General features: G+C 42.9%; 1 protein-coding gene across 1 annotated transcript in view; it reads left to right on the top strand.

Annotated features, from left to right (window-relative positions):
- Positions 1 to 18,558: 18,558 nt before the first annotated feature.
- The window catches only part of COL22A1 (collagen type XXII alpha 1 chain), a 252,829-nt gene continuing 251,216 nt past the window's right edge, over positions 18,559 to 20,171 (top strand). The window contains exon 1 of the mRNA XM_054193253.1: positions 18,559 to 18,602. The gene's annotated coding sequence lies outside the window, so the exon portion shown is untranslated. The remainder of the gene's footprint in view (positions 18,603 to 20,171) is intronic.

A 20,171-nucleotide genomic window follows, 5' to 3' on the forward strand; every position in this document is an offset into this window, starting at 1 on the left:
TAATTTTCAGTTTATGAAAGACAAGATTTTAAACATAATCGTTTCCTCTGAATACTCACTGAGGCCCCGGGGATGACATGCTTTCAGGCAATTGCAGTAGAAACATCAATAAAAGGAGCAGTGCTGGAAAATCATTATCAGAGAGTACTTTTAACTTCGTTCCTTGAGTACCTGGGCTTCTACGCTGGGCAAGCTGCTGATACTTCTTCTGTCTCCAGAAATTTATTGTAGCAGTGGAAGATTAAATTGGTTCAGTTAAAATACAGGATGTGTGGAGCCTCCAGCTAAACTCATCCTTCTTTTCTTGCTAATTCCTGCAGGAAATAGGAACAGAAGCTCCAAAAGGCCTTTTGAGTGTTTCTGGCCCAGTAAGGAACAGAAAGCAGCATGCAAGCACCTTGTGAACACATTTGTCAGGCTTTCAGAGCAAGAAAGATCCAAAAAGACCAATAAAGTTGAGATGAGCAAAGAGCACACGAGGTCTTGGTGTGACCAAGACTTTTTATGTGGTTTTGTAGTCAATGGGAATCTATCAGCAGGACTTCAGTGAATTTCGGAGGCAGTCTTTTTTTCTTAGGCCTCCTGCAGCTACACCTATCCAACATCCTACTCCTCACAGACACACGAACAGGGATTTATTCTGATAGTACCACACTGCGCGTTAGAGGTGAGTCAAATGCACAGTGAGAGATATCTCAGCTCAGACTGGAGGCACTAAAAACACCTCAGAAGCAAAACCCAAAATGTCCTCGGTGAAATTCACTCAGGTTGTGTAAACTACATCCTCTCTGCAATTCTGACTTCAGGAAACTCGTTAGACTTGTTTGGGTAGTGCTTGTTTCATCCAGGCTGTGCATTCTAAGATGTTGGTGCAGATGTAGCATGAGAGTATGGGGACAACATGCTGAAAACTAGTCACTTGATTGTGGAGTTCCAGTCGCTAATTTGCTGCAAAAAGAAAGTCTGGGGGGAGCTCTTCCCCTTATCTTTCCATTTCCACTTTGTACATTGAGATAAGGAAGGGAGATCAATTATTTTTGAGGGCAAAACATACCTGAAACTGGGATTTTTTTTTTTTTTCCAATTAAAATAGATTTAGATTGTAAGAAGCTAAGTCAAAATTTAAAACACCTTCCCACCATCCCTTTCCCATTCCCATCTTCCCCCCTCCCCTCCCGACCCCTCTCCCCACCCCGAGGGGCGCAGGGCTGGGGCTGGGGGTGTGGGTCCGTCCGTGCCAGCCCCTCGGGGCCGCTCCTCCCTCCTCAGCCCTCTCCCTGCTCCAGCGCGGGCCCTGCCCCGGGCTGCAGTCCTTCAGGGACAACCTGCTCCCGCCTGGGCTCTCCACGGCCGCAGCTCCTGCAGGAAATATCCCCCCGCTGCGGCCTGGGGCCCTCCCCGGCCTGCAGGGGGGGTCTCTGCTCCAGCGGGGTCTCTGCAGGGCTGCAGGGGATCCCTGCTCCGGGCCTGCAGCACCTCCTGCCCTCCTCCTCCTCCGCCCTGGGGCTCCCTCTGCTGCTGCTCCCTCCTTGCCTTCCTCCTCCTCTGCCTGGGCCGCCTTCGGCCCTTTCGCAAACCTCTTTTCCCCCCGGCGCCCCCAGCTTGGCTGAGGGGCTCAGCTGTGTCCTGCGCTGGGGCCCTTGGAGCCGGCTGGGACCGGCTGGGACCGGCTGTGTCCGGCATGGGGCAGCCCCGGCCGCTCCACACACAGGCAACACCTGGGCACGGACACCCATACACCCAGTGCGCTCCCGAGTCATGCCAAGATGCTCACAGGGATGGCAGGAAGCACGCTCGCTCTTTCTAGAGGCCATGTTTTAGCTGTGAGACTATTTTGCCACCTCGGCAAAGTCCCAGCGGCCGTGCCCGTGCCAAGCTGGGTGCACAGAGAGAAGCGCTAGCACTCTTCCCTGGATGGGAAACCCAGTGACAGTCCCTGGTCTCATCCCCCAACCAGCAGAGCAACCTCTATATCCAGAGGCAGCAGGATGCAAAGCCACCTTTCATAACCTCTTAGTCCCGACAACCCAAGACTGCTGTATTAGGAACAGAGGTGCGGAAGATTTTTTATTTTTCCTCTTGAAAGTGAGCATCCTTTTTCGTGTCTATAATCCAATTAATGTTTTTCCTTCACCAGGTTTCCTCTGTTCATCATTTTCTCATTTTAGAGATCTGTCAGTGGAAGGTAATGAAAATGTAAGCAAGTCAGGGTTGTGTGGGCGGTAAGTAAACTTCGGTGTTAAGTTAAAAAATCACAGTCTGAGGTCTGGGTGCACTTCCAGTGGTAATTCACTTGGTAAATCAACCAGTTTGTTCTATCATCAAGCTGTCATTTCTAAGCAGTGCTGCACCAGGTCCCTGCCAGAGACCATTAAGCAAGTCATTATTATTTCAGCCCCATTAGCTAACGGGATACACCTCTCTACCCAAGTAAAGAAGCTAATCAGCTTTGCCTTGAAGCAGTATATTCAGACTCTTGCTTCTGAGATACGGCTTCCTGCACCATCACTAAATATGAACTCAAACTGTGGGCTAAAGAGCAGAGGACTCAGGGGTGATCAAAAGCAGCATGGCCAGCAGGTTGAGGGAGGTGATTCTGCCCCTCTACTCCACTCTTGTGAGACCCCACCTGGAGTCCTGCGTCCAGCTCTGGAGTCCTCAACACAAGACAGACATGGACCTGTTAGAGTGGGTCCAGCGGAGGGCCATGAAGATGATCCGAGGGCTGGAGCACCTCTGCTGTGAGGACAGGCTGAGAGAGTTGGGGTTGTTCATCCTGGAGAAGAGAAGGCTCCGAGGAGACCTTATAGCAGCCTTCCAGTACATAAGGGGGGCCTACAGGAAGGATGGGGAGGGACTCTGTATCAGGGACTGTAATGATAAGACATAGGGTAACACCTCAAACTGAAAAAGAGTAGATTTAAATTGGAAAAGAAGAAATTCTTTACTGTGGGGGTGGTGAGGCCCTGGCCCAGGTTGCCCAGAGAAGCTGTGGCTGCCCCATCCCTGGAGGTGTTCAAGGCCAGGCTGGATGAGGCTTTGAGCAGCCTGGTCTGGTGGGAGGTGTCCCTGCCCATGGCAGGGAGCTGGAACTAGATGATCTTTAAGGTCCCTGCCAGCCCAAACCATTCTGTGATTTTGTGTGATTCTGTGAGATAACCTGCTACCTTCTTCCTCTGGCCATGGTGGCAAGGACTGAAGACAAGCTTGGGACCAGGAGCTACAGATTCTATCAAGAACAGAATAAAACCAAAGTCCTAGTTTCCCAGCTGAACGTGATGGTCAGTTCATTCCACCTGCCTCCTTCTTCCTCCTTCAGTTACCTTTGAAAACTGAATACATGCTGTGAAGTCAGTTAGGTGCCTTTCACAATATCTCCCCTGGCCTTAGTTACCAAAGGTTCAGACCTGGAATTTTGCTCCCATTTTGTCAGAAGTAGCCAAACCTGCTGGGCTTCAGGACTCAGAGGGTTTCCTCCTCTCTCAGGCCAATAGCTGCGAGGTTGCTGTGGTTTTGTGTCACCAGGTCCAGTTCCCAATAGACACACATGCATACATAGACACACACGCTACAGACTCCACACGTGCCCAGACAGACAGACCAATGCAGACAGAGATTACTTTTTTTGTTTTTAATTGACATCCACATGAATGAACACAGCAGTCACAGGACCATGATCATAAGATAGGTCAGTCCCCATGGCTGATCAGGATTGAAGCCTGCTATTGGAATATACACAAGCGATGACACAATGTGGGTCTCCCATCTGGTCTGGGACCCTCAGTCTTCCAATAACCATCCCCTGGACTATGGTCTCCTCCAGTTGCTGGCACCCAGACCTCTTATCCCAGTATCCAGCCAGCCCACCTTGAAGCTCGCTAGCGTTGACACATGCACACTTAGAATATAGGGGGTAGTTGGAAATAGGATTTCATGAGGATATAGGATAGATGGTAGTGATCAGCTAGTGTCTGTCCCGTGAGACAAATCTACTCACCAGTAACATGGTAACACATGTCCGGTTCCCTTTCCCTTTATTTCCCTGCTCTTGTTTCTCCCTGGTTCACCTCAGTCCCTCCCTTTCTCCACCTTCAGTTCTTCCTCTAAATATGCCATAGTACATTTTGCAGATTTCCATAATCCCCTTAGAACCTTCAATCCTAAATTTAACACATGCTCTTCCCATGATAAGTCCTGTACCCCTTCAGGCACCAACTGTTCAGGTGGCATGGCTTTCTGGGGAAGGAGTGTCTTTGGTTAGCTCCTCCTGGTGGCTTTCTAGTCCTTCTCCTCTGAAAGTCTGAGGACCGTCTGGTTCAGTGCTCTGGTTTTCAGTGGTTAGGTTTTCACCGTGCAGATCAATGGTGAATCTGTGCTTAACGTTTTTTGCTCTGTCCCCACTCATCACAGCCATTTTCGCCTCTATCAGCATTTAACACCTCTCTAATGGCCTACTTTTAAGGAGTCTCTGCACAGTTTCCCCATCTTCTTTTCCAACTGCTTATTTTTCATCAAGTTTGAAGAAAAATTTGTATTTTTTTTCCAAACATCAGCAAGCGGCTCTGTCCTGCAGTCCTAGAAAGGGCTGTTGCAGCAGCACTCCAGTAGATGGCTGGCTTCTGTCATGAATAAAACTCTCCCAAGGAAAAGACATCGTGCAGCAGCACATTTGCAGGAAAGAGCAGAGATTTATTTCCTTCGGCTATTGATTAATACAGCAGCTCTCTTTCCACTCTGGATTCGTTAACGAAACTCGAAATAAAAACAACCCTGTGCAGTTCAAGGCAGACAAATATGACAAAGCAAAGTAAATTGCTGACATGAAAAGATTCGTTATCACCTAAAGAAAAGCCACCGAAGTCCATTCCTGGTTCACCTCTCCTTTTTAAAAACTGGTACTTCTAAAGTATTTAACACATTTATTTTGGATGGATTCTCTTTGGGTCGTGCTAAAGTAAGTGCTGTTCTCCTTCCCTAGAACCAAAGGGAAAAGGCTGAATGTATTTAAGCAAAGAGATTTGATTTGTCTTAGTAGGAGAGTGAAAGATGAAACAAAAAAGGCCAGGTGAGATGATCTTGTAGTTCTTGAACATTCAGATCTGTGAATTAAAGTGAGTGTGCTCAACAGCAAAGCAAGCAAATCTTCAAAAACTGGAAGCTGTTGGACTCAGGTTGCTTCTGGCAGAAATGTGCCCTGAAATCTTTTAGCTTTCAGTCTCATCGTGTGCAAAAGCAAGTAAATCCCAATTCTTCCCAGCTATTGAAGTAAAACAGGGGGTAAAAAGGCCCCAAGTCTAAGTGTCATAAATGACGTACATGGAAGTTTATCCAGAACTGACGTACTGGTTCCATCACTGCCATCTCTGCAATAGCTAAACTGACAGACAACTTGATGTTTGCCACAGCATTCATTAAAGGGATGAAGTTATGGCCAGGGAGCCACAGCTGTGGGGGGAATACTCTAGCACAGTGAATCACAGAAAACAGGGCTTAAGGGACTTCCAAAGACTCTCATCTAGTCTGTGTTCCTGCTCCACACAAATCTGTCCTAGTAGTGCTTTTTCAAATTCTGAAATAAAACCCCAACCAACCCAAACCCCCAAACTTTCCAAGAATAAGGTTTCATGTCTATTTCAGTAGCCTTGTGAATACTGTTTCTTTTCCTCTGGCAATTTATCTTTATCTCTATCTCCCTAAAGAGAACTGAAGTCCATTGCTTGTTGACCTAACCCAGATGGGTATGCAGAAAAATCTACTACCTTTCTCCTTCCAGCAACCTTCTACATATTTCAGGATTTCTGTCATGTCCACCCTCAATTTCCTCTTTGCTAGGCTAAACAGTCCATTCCTTTCAATCTCTTTCCTTAGGTCATGTTTTCCTGACTTCCGAGCATTCATCCCGCTCTCTGAATTCTGTCCAGTTCAGCCACTTCATCCTTGTAATGTAGGGCCTGAAACAAAACACAGCACTGAGTGTTGTAAAAAGCTAGTGTTTAAGAGAATTGGATAAACACCTTTTGGTCTGCAAACGAAAGCACCTGTTCTGCCATATGGCTGTTGTCGATTCAACATGTGCCTTTCTTTTTTCTTAGTGTAATGCCCTCTCCAGGTGAAGAGGTGAAGGGATTAAACATATGTGCCTGTATTCCAAGTAACTGTAGAGGAATTTATATTTGGAATGTGAACCAACCCATAAAAGTACTTTGAAAAAATAAAACCACTTTGAAAAGTATTTCAAAAGTCTTCTTTCACATCCCATCTGCACCACAGGAACAAACAGCCCCATAGGTCATCCGGGGCAGTGTTTTCTCTCTGATGGTTGTCATCTTTGATATTTAAAGAAGGTACCATTAACCTCATAGGCAATCACTGTGGGATGCTGTGGGCATGGGAAAGTGTTTTAATTACGTGAGAGAGAGATTGGCTATTGCTTTTAAGTCTGATAGTTTACGTCCCCTTTTAAAAGCATGGTGTGGTCCTCACTCATGAAGCTTGTTCAAGTTCTCAGACTGCTAAATTGTTGGGTACAGCAATCTGTCACACCCCATTAAATCAAGTTATTAATCTTCTTTAAGAAGCAATGGATTAGTAGATACAGAGGAAGTGACATAATGGTACTTCGTGACTTCTGCTGGCTTTTGGTAAGGTCCAATGTGACATTTTTAGATACATACAATGAGCAAAAAATGATATGTAAATGACAGATTGGAAAATCACTCCCAAAAGTATTCTGTCAGTTTGAGGAGAGATGCTGAGTTGGCTCCTAGCAAAATCTGTACTGAATCCACAGTTACTGAGTTATCGTCATTAAAGGCTTGGATGATGGAAGAGAGTAAAATTTATTAAATGTACATCTAACATGATGGTGAAAAAAGCTGAGATTGAATTATTTCTCGTTATTCATGTTTATTTATGAATAGGGGAATGTGTGCAGTTACTGACATAGACTTCAATACACAGACTAATTAGACCGGAATGAGCAAAAACCAACAAGGCTGGCAAAAGCTTTCCAGAATATGAAATAATCTGGCTTGTTTAGGCTAGAAAAGAGAGTGCTGAGGGGAAGCCCAAGAACACTTGTTCAACTATGTAATCAGAAAATTCCTTTCTTTTAAAGAAGTAGCGGTTAACTTTTCCCAGTTCATTCTGCAGAGGCAGTATGTACCTTACTTCATAGCAAAGGACATTTAGCAAAAACTTTCTAACTTTAATAGCTGTCAAATATTAGGAAAATAATAATAATTTCTGAGGGCAATCATCATTACCCAGGTTAGAGAGGCTTCCACTGGGATTGTCTAAGTTATAAGGTTTATTTGGTGGCCTACATGGCAAACCCAGTCTGTGAGGCATTTCCATTTAGTTCACAGTCTTCCTCCTGTAGAGGACTGGAAGAGCTGTTTGAGGAGTAAATGCCCTGTGAGCAGGTTAAAGCCATTTCTTGAGCCAGAATAGCTGTCTGAGAGTATCGCTCATGTTGTAGTGATACTGTCTCACCAGGGAGCTTCCAAAAATGGGAGTCACCTGTGAAGGCAGCTGAGGCCAGATGACACTGATACAGGATTGACTAGAGAGATCATTCTGGCGGAACCGTGACTTTCTGTGTAGTAATCAGTTCAGAAATAAACCGCTTGCAGAGCTAAATGTTCAGATTTTTCCTTACTCACGTGAGCCAGATTTGCTGTTCGGACAAGCCTCATGTGCCAGTTTGTGCTGCCCTACCACCCAAATTTCTGCTAAAGGGAAGAACCTTATGAAACTGTTTATTTGCCCCAAAGCAAGGTCACATTAAATCGCAAGTAATCTCACAAGGGATTTAAAAACATAACTTTTAGTGGAGCTGAGTGGAAGCTTTGTTCCCTAAGTTGCAGGTACTTTAGTCTTTCATTTATGTGGGGGAATTTATGGTGGCCGATAAAATACATGGAAATGGACAGTGAACATAAGGAAGGTTCCAAACCTTTAAGACTCTTTAGTCTCAGTGTCCTGGCAATGTGCATATTTTTGTACAGTGAGATGAATTCTGTACACACTCTTTGGTGACACTCATGGAACGAAGCTCACTGAGACACCATGTAGCACCATCACTCCTTTGAGTTTCTAAATGACACTGTAGACTCCTAAGACTGAAGAGAACACTCCTTCTAAGTACTGAAGAGAACATAACTGTGCTGCTGTGCTCACTGCTGATATTTTGTTTAGATTGTGATGGCAGTGAGATATCCTACAGTCATCACAAGCTATAACTTCTAACTAGGATTTTCAGTTTAGTAGAAGAGCACTCAGCAGTGACAGAAGAAGAGGAAATGTTTTCGCAGGGTCCCTTTGAGACCATGAGTTAGATCCTACAGGGAGACATTTTTGAAACTGTGTTGAACACTTCACTAAAATTATTGAGCCAGTTTTTGGCTCCATTGTAATATTTCTTTTCATCAGTACTGAGAAAGCCATAAAAAGCCCACGAAGAATCTGTTGCAATGGGGCTTTTCACCAGACCAACATAACCCTCATTCCAGTAAAAAGAACATAACAAACTGAAAAGACCAGACAGAGATTAATGTCCCATCTGATGAAACAAGAGCAATTCCTTAGCTGCTCCGGCATTTGGGAGGGCAAAGAGGTGGTAAAGGTCAAATCTGCCCTCCCATTTCTTAGCCTCACTTACTGATCATGACTGATTGTTGTGTCTGATGCTTACCACATTTGTCACTACCAGAAAAGGGTCTGGCCTTGCCCGAGCCAGACCCCAAGTACAGTGCCTTCCGTCATGCCTGTCATAACTAAGTATCCTGGGAAACGCATACCTGAAGGTCAGGCATTTATTCTCTGCACTGGATAGTTAGGCGGACTTGATCAAAAAGGTGTTTTGTGAGGAATCTAATAAAAGATCAGATTGCTTCACAGAGTTTTGCCCCGACACAAGCTTTTAGCAAAAATCCTGAAAATTAAAATTTTTGCATAAAAATTGTTTGGAATTCTAGAAAGAAAAAGAAGGTCATTTTCAACAGGCAATATTTTTAGCGAGGCTTTTTACCTTGTGTTGATGCTGAGTTTTTCTTTCCTTGTTTTATTATTTACATCTTTGTTTCTCAGGGCAATTGAATCAATGTCCTCACACACTCATCTGTGGGACAAAACACGAATGGCTAATCCATTACTGTCTTCTTTTCCTGTGGTTTGGCTATTTATCCTCCTCCAGAATTTCTTGGGCTTGTCCTACTATACGTTTTGTTTCCCAGTGCCTTTCACTGGGGCTGTGTATGTCCCGAACACAACCAACTGCCTTCCTTTTCCATGGTCTTCCTAACGTACGTGTTAAATCTGACTTACTGCAGTTAACTCCCAGATGTAGATTTCCTGCAACAAGCAGCAGAATTCTACTGCAGAAAATGAAAAATCTTATTATGGGAAATATTAATGTGCAAGAGGATCAGTTATTCCATTTCACTCAGAGCCTGGGAGGCCTCATTTGGAGCACTGGATGCTGTTTTGGGCGTTAGACTCTAGAAAACATCGACAAGGGCAGACAGTATAAATGAACAGGAAATAATCTATGAAGAAACACGTTTGCTGTCCATTAACTATGGGTCTGTTTATGCTCAGATTAAGCTCACCTTCTTTTCACATTGTTTACCATGATTTGCACTTTGAAAGAAGATTCCTCAACCTGAGTCCCAGAGCTTACCTGGGCATCTTGAGGCTGTTCAGTATAGGGGCAACGTCAGTTGCTTTATGTAATACAGATTGAGATGTATCTGAAGACGCTTGAGACAAGTCCTCCAGTGAACATCTCAGGAGATCTACCAATCATTCCTTGAGAGGCTTCACGGTCATAGCAAAGGTACAAAGGGTCATCAAATAACATGAGTAGGTGCCAAATACAACCAAACGAGTTGATTGTTTGCACAACGCGGTAAAGTTTTGAAACTTTCTGGAGGGTAAGTTTGCATGGGTTCAAAAAGGAATTGTATATTTCATGGGGAAGAAATGCACTGAAAGTTGTTAGATACCACCCTCTCATCTACAAACAAACTAAACTACAAATTACTTGAGCGAAGGAGATTATTCTGGGAAAGTTTTACTGTAGATTTGCCCTGTTCTTCTCTGGGCATGTCTCATTGGCTATTGCTGGAGTCAAAATTAGGGGCTAAGTACAACTTTGGTCTGACTCAGTACAGCTCTTCTTACATTCTGTTAATTTCTAAAACACATGCATTATCCCACAGTCTTCAAAACAGAACCAGTAAAATCATTCTTCTGGTTTGACAGGCTTCACACTGTCATCCTGCCCTAAACTGCCTGATGTGCATTCTGTGAAATTCAAGCTTCTTTAGTGTTCCCTCAGAAATCTCACAGTTCTTTCTCCTCTCAAATTTTCTATCTGTTCGTATTTTACGTAATGTCTGAAGACCAAACTTGCAGCCCCTTGCATCCAGCAATACAGTGTGGACCACCCAGTCGTGTGCTGTGTTACGCACACAGAATAATCTTTAAAGTTACTCTCCCCCCCACTTACACCTCAACTCATCCCACCTGTCTGCTAGGGCAAATCTTGTCTCCAGTCCTCTCATCTCTCAAAATTTCTCCCCCTTTATTTTTTTCCTTGTGTCTCTTCTCAAATGATGTCAGCTAGTGTGTTAATATTTCTTTGATGGGACCAAAAAGAAATACAATCAACTCTTCAATTGAAAAATGTATTTTATATTCAGATGGCGTTTTTTTTACTATCTTGTTCATTCTGTGTATACCTAGCAGCTGGGTGCATTTGTTGTCGTCATTGCTGGCACTGATTTTTCTCTGTGTGTTGAAGTCTATTGGAAAGAAAAAAAAAGGTTCTGTCTAGTAAATATACTATACATGAGTTATGGATGTCAATGTAATAAATTCATATATTATTTCCCTTTGACCACTTCACCAGCTCAATCCCCTCTAGCCTTTCTTCCCAGACTAATTGTAATATTTCAAATGAGAAAAAACATTAGGCAGTTGCCATTTAAAATAAGTTATCCTATATGAGAATATCATCTTCATCTCTCAAACTTATTCCTTAAAAATTTCCTTCTATGTCTGTCTTGGTTTGAGGCCCTAAATAAACCATATCCTGTCTGGGTCATTATTTTTGTCTCCTGTATATAAAAATCTAAAGAATTTTGTCTTCTGGAAGTCATGGGAGAAGAAATTTGACTTTATGTGTGGTTAAAATGAGATTTTTTCTTCCCAGTGGGTTACAAACTATGACTTATAGACCCAGAAGGTACCAAGATACGAAATTATTCACATTGGAAAGTTATGTCTGCATTAAGAATGTTATTTTGCATTGAAAATATGTGGAGAAAAATGTTGTGGAAATAATTCTGAGCTTTTAAAATGGCTTCACAGAGACGGACACTTGGGTGGTGTAAGCATGTGAATCGATAGTTGGTAGGATAAACAACATCAGCCTCCAACCATTTAACATAGCAGACGACAGGCTAATACTCTGCAAAAAGGAAAGGTATGATTAGCACTTGTTTAGGATGTCCAACTCCTTTGTACATGAGTAATAGCCTCATCTCAAATGTACATTGTGAAGGTTTTTACACCCACTGTACCGCTCACCCTCATGTATTTCCTTTGCGTATGACACGCACAGTCTCTTACACCTGATTTACTGCTTTCACAGTGCTGTTAAGTTCAGTTGTAAATTCTCCAGCGTGGTTCTAGAATTAAGCAAGGATGCTCAGCACATGAACAAGTTTTACTGATGTGGAGCTGTTGCTGGGTACATCAACCGGCACAAGCTGGGGAACAAATGATTTTGGATCAACAGGTTGTAAAGCATATTTCAGCACAAATAAGGGACACAGTGCTGACTATGATATCAGAATAAATTTATTTTCTTATAGGTATTGTTACAAGGTCATGAGTGACCACAATTGCATGAAGCTGGTTAATTGTCTCATTCAAAATATAGACTGTAGTATTTTATATCTATATTGGTACCCTTAACTCTAGAGTCATAATCATATCTTTTCTTTTCTTCTTCTGGGTCTCTTTTCCCAGGTAACAAGAAGGAGGATGAGAGAAAATGGCCTCAAGATGTGCCAGGGGAGGTTTAGATTGGATATTAGGGAAAATTTCTACACCAAAATGGTTGTCAAGCATTGGAACAGGCTGCTCAGGGAAGCAGTTGAGACACCATCCCTGGAGGTATTTAAAAGTCGTGCAAATGTGGCACTGAGGGACATGGTTTAGTGATGGACTTGGCAGTGTGATGTTTATGGTTGGACTTGATCTTAAAGGTCTCTTCCAACCTAAATGATTCTATAATTCTTTAATTCCTGCTCCTGTTTTATTTGTCTCTTTTCAAAGAATAAATATTTGATTTCAATGCAATATTGGTTTTAAAGAAATAGAGAATATATGCAAAAGTAAGATCACCTAGAAGGACGGTGTATAGCATGTACCTTTTCTCTCAGTCTGCATTACATTCTCAAGATTAGACTGGAAAACAAAAAACAAAACAAAACAAAAAATTCCCTCTGCTCAGGTTTAAAGGTGAACTATACAGAGTAATGTATTGGTGATACTCCACGTAGAGTTCTACTCTGGGCACGTGTGATGCCTTTGAGTTCAATGAGCAAGAGTGTAAATTAATTAGGAGGGTGGAATTCCAGATTCTTTGCTGACTGTAAGGATACTGAGATGTAAGTGGAAGAGGGGAAGTGAGATGTCTCACCGTCTTAACAGAGATGGAGATACTGCATTTAGGTTTTACTTTCAGCAACCAAAGCCGTGTCTGCTTTGCCTGGCTCCACTGAAACGTCAATAAAGAGGCATTGATGTTGATTTACCATATTATAAGGAAACTTGAAGTGCACTGCAGGCAAATCCTTGAAATGTTGTTCAATAAAGAGGAAGAAAAGCATTCAATGCTAGTCCATCAGGCAAGCTCCCTTTTTCAAATCATTGACTACTTGAACCACTGAGTCATAGACACAGTCAGAAGAATTCCTTTCCACAGTATCAATATCATTAAAAGTGTCCATTTCAAGTGTGATGTGATTTATTATCCTGCTCCAGGACTCAGCACCACAGAAGTTTATCACCTATAGCTGGGAAGAACAGCATTTAATTATAGAACTGTACTGTCACCTCAGATCAGCTATCTGATTTACAGAAGCTACAAAATCTACCAGTAGTCTTAATTTACAATAATTAAATCAGACCTATGTAAATGATGTGATATTTATATAACCAACTAGAACTAAATTATATGTTTGGCATTTGCATTGCTTTTGCAGACTATTGTGGAGGGAGCCATGTGATTAATCACATTTATTATACAGAGACAGTTTTGTTCCACTATGCATCCTGCTCATATGTCAGCTCAATGAGCTGCTTAAAACAGTTATGTTTTACAAAAATGAGTTTTAAGAGGGTGGGCCGTCATAAAGAAAGTTTTTTCCTTTTCTGTCCCAAATTACATGGAGAAGACAAATGGGGTCTTATTAAATACTGCACTTGTGATTGGTTTAGGTACCGTATCTCCTAGCTCATCAAATTGTAGGTTCCATTTTTATAAAGGTGATTTGTAAACAAACAGTCAGAAGTTGGGGACTGTGGAGAGGGATAAACATAAACACCGTGCATTATGGAGATGGAGCAGTATCAGTCTATTCTTAGATAAGTCAGGAAACAAGAAATACTTAGAATATAACAAGAATAATGATTTGTGACAGTTATCACTGTTCGTACAAGTGTTTTAGATTAAATGGAATTTAGATGTAACTAGGATTATCAATACAGGAATTAATTACATATAGCTCAAGTAGTCAACTAAAAAATGGTCTTTCTAAAGACCAGGCAGCAAATTTTGAAAGTCTTTGCTCATGATGGTGGAGGGTTTTTTCCATTTTTGGTGCTCCTCAGTCTTTAAGGTTTTATTCCAAAAAGTACTGTAGGATTAGTAGAAATTTTATTTGTTGTTAGATTGACTTTAGGAGTCTTTTCACGAAACTGTGAGGATTCCATAATTCATGACTTTGTAACTTTCAGTACTGGATGAAGTGCTGCATGCAGTGCTCATCAAACAGAAATTATTTATGAGTCATGATTTGGGAATGACAAATCCTGTAACTCATTAACAACAACAAAGTAAGATAGTAAGAAGTAGGACCAAAATAACATGGTATCATGATACATGTAGCATATAAAACCTATAACAAATTAAACCATGACATACAGCACAATAATGTGATAGAGCACGTAATGCATAATGCAACAGGAGACAGCACATTTAATACTTTTCTTTCATTGCTTTTAATAGGTTTTGGTATAGAAAATTCTACACTTCAGGAAAGAAAAAAAATTTCTATGCTAGATGATAGACTTTTTTTTAAGAGAGACCATTTGAATCTGCTTCATGCCTTGAAATGTAGGCCATTTGGGACTGTAACACATAATGTGTACAAGACAATATATATAAAAATATAAAAGGCACAAGAGGATTCCCCAGCGATGTTAATTCCTTGTTTCCCAGGAATTTATGAGTCGCCAACACAGAGCTACTGATCTGAGCCTTGTCAGCACCAGAATTTTCAGGAAATTTGTAAAAGAAATCTGTCAGAGCCCTAAGACACTGTTAACTGGAAGAAAAACTGCACGATTGCAGCAAAGTTACTGAAGAAAAAGATGGCTGATGGTTATAGAATCATAGAATCGTCTAGGTTGGAAGAGACCTTTAAGATCATTGAGCGCAACCATCAACCTAACACTGCCAAGTCCACCACTAAACCATGTCCTTAAGTGCCACGTCTATCCGTCTATTAAATACCTCCAGGGATGGTGATTCCACCACTTCCCTGGGCAGCCTGTTCCAACATTTGACAACCCTTTTCGTGAAGAAATTTTTCCTAATATCCAACCTAAACCTCCCCTGGTGCAATTTGAGGCAATTTCCTCTTGTCCTATCGCCTGTTACGTGGGAGAAGAGACTGACCCCCTGCTCTCTACACCCTCCTTTCAGGTAGTTGTAGAAAGGGAGAAGGTCTCCCCTCAGCCTCCTTTTCTCCACGCTGAACAACCTATGAAATCCCATTTCCAACTACCCTCTATATTCTAAGTGTGCATGTGTCAACGCTAGTGAGCTTCAAGGTGGGCTGGCTGGCAACTGGGATAAGAGGTCTGGGTGCCAGCAACTGGAGGAGACCATGGTCCAGCTCCCTCGGCCGCTCCTCATAAGACTTGTTCTCCAGAACCCTCACCAGCTTCGTTGCCCTTCTCCGGATTTGCTCCAGACATGGAGTTATGGTGATGTGGTTATATCTGTGACCAAACCAGTAGTTTCAGGCAGTGGAGGCACTGTGATTTGCAGACTGCATAATTCCTGGGAGTGAACTATTGCGGAATACGTTGCCACAAAGTGTTTTGAAGTAATATTTATATGGATTCAAACGTGGCTGGTCCAATTTACTGAAGAAGAAAGGAGTGTGAGCTGTTCAAGCCACACACCATGTCTTTGTGAGGAAATCCCTGCGCCACAATCGCAGGCAGAGAAGCTATTCTGGGGAAGCATTGTGGAATGATTACTGTTTTCTTCCACACCTGCTGAGGCATCCATTCCTAAGGATAAGATATCAGGCTACACAGACCTTCTCCCTGACCTGGTACAGCCGTCTCTTATATTCCTAACTCCAGGGTGAAAATGTAAATCAAAGGCTCACAATCAGAACAGAAAGAACTGCGAAATGTGGGGAAATTGAGTTATGTATCCCTGCATCGCCAGTTATCATAGCCCTCTGAGCTGCTGCTTCAGTGCTGTTTCCAGGAGAAATCCTAATAAGGCACATCTTGAATTACCATCTACATATTCTTAAAACAGTTTACGTTTCTCCCCAGGTCACTGGAGACAAAATATCTGCAAAGAGGAATTATTTCCTTCCTGTTAAACACTTCAGTCCAATGTAAAGAGAAGCAACGGCTTTAACAAGTGATCTTGCTTGAAGTATGTTGACAGATGATTATTATATGCAGTAGCTGAAATACCAACTGCGGCAAAACAGAAATACATACTAGGCCACTGTTAAAGACAGAGTGAGGATATGAGGTTTTCTTCACTGTATGTAACATTTGTCTTCCACGCACCACTTCGTTTAATCTCTCATCAAGCTAATGTGTTGGTGAAAAGATCCCTTTCCTATTAGCATCACCACATTCTTGGCAAGATGAAGCTTCAGGGAGAAAACCACCAGCATCCCACAGTCTTAACATTTTGACATCAGGTAAAGATAATTTTTAATCAAATATTGGGTTGAAAAATAAAGCAGCCTGAAGAAAAAGGTACGCAGAAGGTCAGCACAGATACTGAAGCACTCAGTTATGGGAAAAATTTGTTTGCTATTTTAGTCTAGAGTTGAGCAACCCTCTGTCCTCCTGTTTCTTTTTGATGGAGTTTGTGAATGCTGGAGTGGGAACAGTCTGAGACAGATGTTTCCTTTTCAGGGTTATAGATGCATATGCAGAATTAGATACTGCATCTATTTTTTGTAGACTAATGAAAGGCTGCTTCTGGTGGCAGAGCTGTGAATAAACCCTGCAACCACTCCAGAAGCTGGGCAATATTCAAGCAGGTTGTGGGTCCTCCAGAAATTTTTCACCTTTCTGGACTCACTTACAGATGTTTTCTTTCTGAAAAAAAGAAACAAAAAACCCCCCCCGAACAGATTTTCTAATAACCTGTGCCTAAAATGGAATCCTGCAAAGAAATTTTAAACAGCCACACTATGAACATGAATTTCAAGTCCCAATTCAATAAATACCTACCGACCGAAGTGCTTTGCTGAATCAGGCTCTCACTTGTATTGAGGTAATGATGCCTGCAGGAAACCTGAAAGGGAGCAGCAAAGGTGATTATCCTTCTTCATTAGCAAAGTCTTTCTATACCCACACAGAAGATAAGGAATGTGTCCTGCCCAAGGAAGGGAGGAACCGATAGATGAATCAGGTCTCTTACAAATGTACAGGGTGGCTGAGAATTGGTCTTAATAGCGTGCAAAGGATAACATTATTATGGCATGTCTCATTGGCAGTAGCGGGGAGGAGACCAGGGTGAGTGAAAATAACATCTGTCACCGGCAAGAGGATTTACGGAGAGCACCAGAGAGTGGCCACCCCAGCCCTCCTATAGGACAGAAATCCTCACCGTTTAAGCACGTTTCAATTTCACATTTCAACCTGAAATAAACCTAAAATAAGGGGGGCCTTCCTCCTCTGTGTTCATTTACAGTGAGCACTTGACAGGCATGTGGTGAGAGAGGCCAAATGAAGAAACAGCATCTCGTTCAGTTCAGTGTCCCACCTGCCAGTAACTGCTACAGAAATGATAAAATAACTTATTAGAAAGATTTATTTATTTTAAAGAATACTGTAAAAAATATTATGTTCAATAATATATATATATGTATATTTGCCCAAACCATTGGAACTATGTGTAGGTATTTTAAAAATTTAAATTATACATACACGTGCGTATATATAGTATAAAAAAAAGTGAATACATGTTCCCCAATAACATTTTGAAATCAGGCAAACTGAATTTGGTCAATGATTTTTCTTTGGAAAGTCGAAAAACTTTGTTGTGGGGAATCTGCGGTGCTCCTTAAGCTCGAGGGTAAGCTACAACATAACAGAAATCAGTTTCTGCATCTGTTGGTACCATGTAGCGGACGGACCACATAAAACAAAACTATAATCTGCCACCAAAGCTGTGTTGACATTCATGGAGCTGAGCTGCCTCAACTCTGCTGACACCAAAGCCCTCAACTGGAAATTTTAGCAGATGCAGGAAGGTCTCCATAACCTGGTGTAGATCCTGGCTCACAGACCAGCTATGCTAAATAAGTAGATGGAAATGCAGGGCGCTGATGGCATCCTTTGTATCTCCTGTGGCCCCTATTTGGGACCAGCAGTTTGGGATTGCCTGGGCTACTTTGTGAAGCTTGCAGCCCACTCCATGGACCTCCATCCCTGATGGAACAGCCGGGGACAGCCATCAAAATGCTTCTTGATGGGAAGAAGCTGCAGTCTGTAATTTGCAGCAGCGGAGGAGACCGAGGGATGAGTCTGGAGGAGGGGTGAAGGACTGGTGGCTCCAGCGCACAAGTCAGAGTTGAAATTCAAGCAAAAATATCCCAGCCGAGGGCTTTTTATTTAGACACTGATCTCGGGGAGGGGGTAAAAGCAGAGGCCACCTGTTTGCAAAATCACACTGTCTGGGGAGACGTGTCCCCAGTTCTCTGTCCCTTCTCTGCCCCTCTTCATGTAGGGCAGGGGGCTCGGGTTGCCCACATTTCCCTTGGGTCGCCACCCCCAGTCTCCTTCCCTCAAGCATCTCCCTCCAGCGCCGCATCTCTCCCCTCCCGGGTCCCTCTCCACGTTCCCTCACACACCCCCGTCCCCGTCCCCATCCCCTGGCCGCCCCCCCGCTCCCGGCCGGCGGCGGGGCCCCCATCCCTCCCCGCCCAGCCCTTCCCCTCCCCTCGCTCCTTAAACCCCGCGCCCGCCCCAGCCCGGCCCCGCTCCCGCCTCCGCGCCCGGCCCGGCCCGTCCGCGCCCGCCGCCGACAGGTCCCGCTGCCGCCCGTCCCGTCCCGTCCCGTCCCGTGCTTCTCTTCCCCTTCCTTCCTTCCTTCCTTCCTTCCTTCCTTCCTTCCTTCCTTCCTTCCTTCCTTCCTTCTTTCCTTCCTTCCTTCCTCCCTTCCTTCCTCCCTTCCTTCCTTCCCTCCTTCCTTCCTTCCCTCCTTCCTTCCTTCCCTCCTTCCTTCCCTCCTTCCCTCCTTCCTTCCTTCCTTCCTTCCTTCCTTCCTTCCTTCCTTCCTTCCTTCCTTCCTTCCTTCCTTCCTTCCTTCCTTCCTTCCTTCCTTCCTTCCTTCCTTCCTTCCTTCCTTCCTTCCTTCCTTCTCTTCTCTTTCTTTCTCTTTCTTTCTTTCTTTCTTTCTTTCTTTCTTTCTTTCTTTCTTTCTTTCTTTCTTTCTTTCTTTCTTTCTTTTCTTTCTCTCTTTCTCTCTTTCTCCTCTCTTTCTCTCTTTCTCTCTTTCTCTTTCTCTCTTTCTCTCTTTCTCTCTTTCTCTCTTTCTCTTTCTTCTTTCTTTCTTTCTTTCTTTCTTTCTTTCTTTCTTTCTTTCTTTCTCTCTTTCTTTCTCTCTCTTTCTCTCTTTCTCTCTCTCTCTCTCTCTCTTTCCTTTCTCCCTTTCTTTCTTTCCTTTCTCTCTTTCTCTCTTCTTCTCTTCCTCTGTCTCTTTCTCTTTCTTCTCTTTTTCTCTCTTTCTTTCTCACTCTCGTTTCTTTCTCTCTCTTTCTCTTTCTCTTTTTCTCTTTCTGCTTTTCTTTCTCTTTTTCTGTCTCTCTTTTTTCCTTTCTCTCTCTTTCTCTGTCTCTTCCTTTCTTTCTTTTCACTTCTTTCTTTTCCTTCCTTCCTTCCTCCATCCTTCCTTCCTTCCTTCCTTCCTTCCTTCCTTCCTTCCTTCCTTCCTTCCTTCCTTCCTTCCTTCTCTTTCTTTTTCTTTCTTTCTTTCTTTCTTTCTTTCTTTCTTTCTTTCTTTCTTTCTTTCTTTCTTTCTTTCTTTCTTTCTTTCTTTCTTTCTTTCTTTCTTTTTCTTTCTTTCTCTCTTTCTTTCTCTCTTTCTTTCTTTCTTTCTTTCTCTTTCTTTCTTTCTCTTTCTCTCTGTCTTTCTCTCTTTCTCTCTTTCTCTCTCCTTTCTCCCTTTCTTTCCTTTCTCTCTTTCTCTCTTCTTCTCTTCCTCTCTCTCTTTCTCTCTTTCTTCTCTTTCTCTCTGTCTCTCTTTCTTTCTCACTCTTTTCTTTCTCTCTCTTTCTTTCTCTTTTTCTCTTTTTCTCTTTTTCTCTCTCTCCCATTCTTTTTCATTTTTCCCTCTGTCTTTCTTTCTCTTTTTCTCACACTCTTTTTTCCTCTCTCTCTCTTTCTCTCTCTGTCTCTTCCTTTCTTTCTTTTCACTTCTTTCTTTTCCTTCCTTCCTTCCTTCCTTCCTTCCTTCCTTCCTTCCTTCCTTCCTTCCTTCCTTCCTTCCTTCTTCTTTTTCCCTCTCCTCTCCTCTCCTCTCCTCTCCTCTCCTCTCCTCTCCTCTCCTCTCCTCTCCTCTCCTCTCCTCTCCTCTCCTCTCCTCTCCCTCTCCCTCT

Source organism: Rissa tridactyla, chromosome 2 (assembly GCF_028500815.1).
Source record: "Rissa tridactyla isolate bRisTri1 chromosome 2, bRisTri1.patW.cur.20221130, whole genome shotgun sequence".
Classification (NCBI taxonomy): Eukaryota; Metazoa; Chordata; class Aves; order Charadriiformes; family Laridae; genus Rissa; species Rissa tridactyla.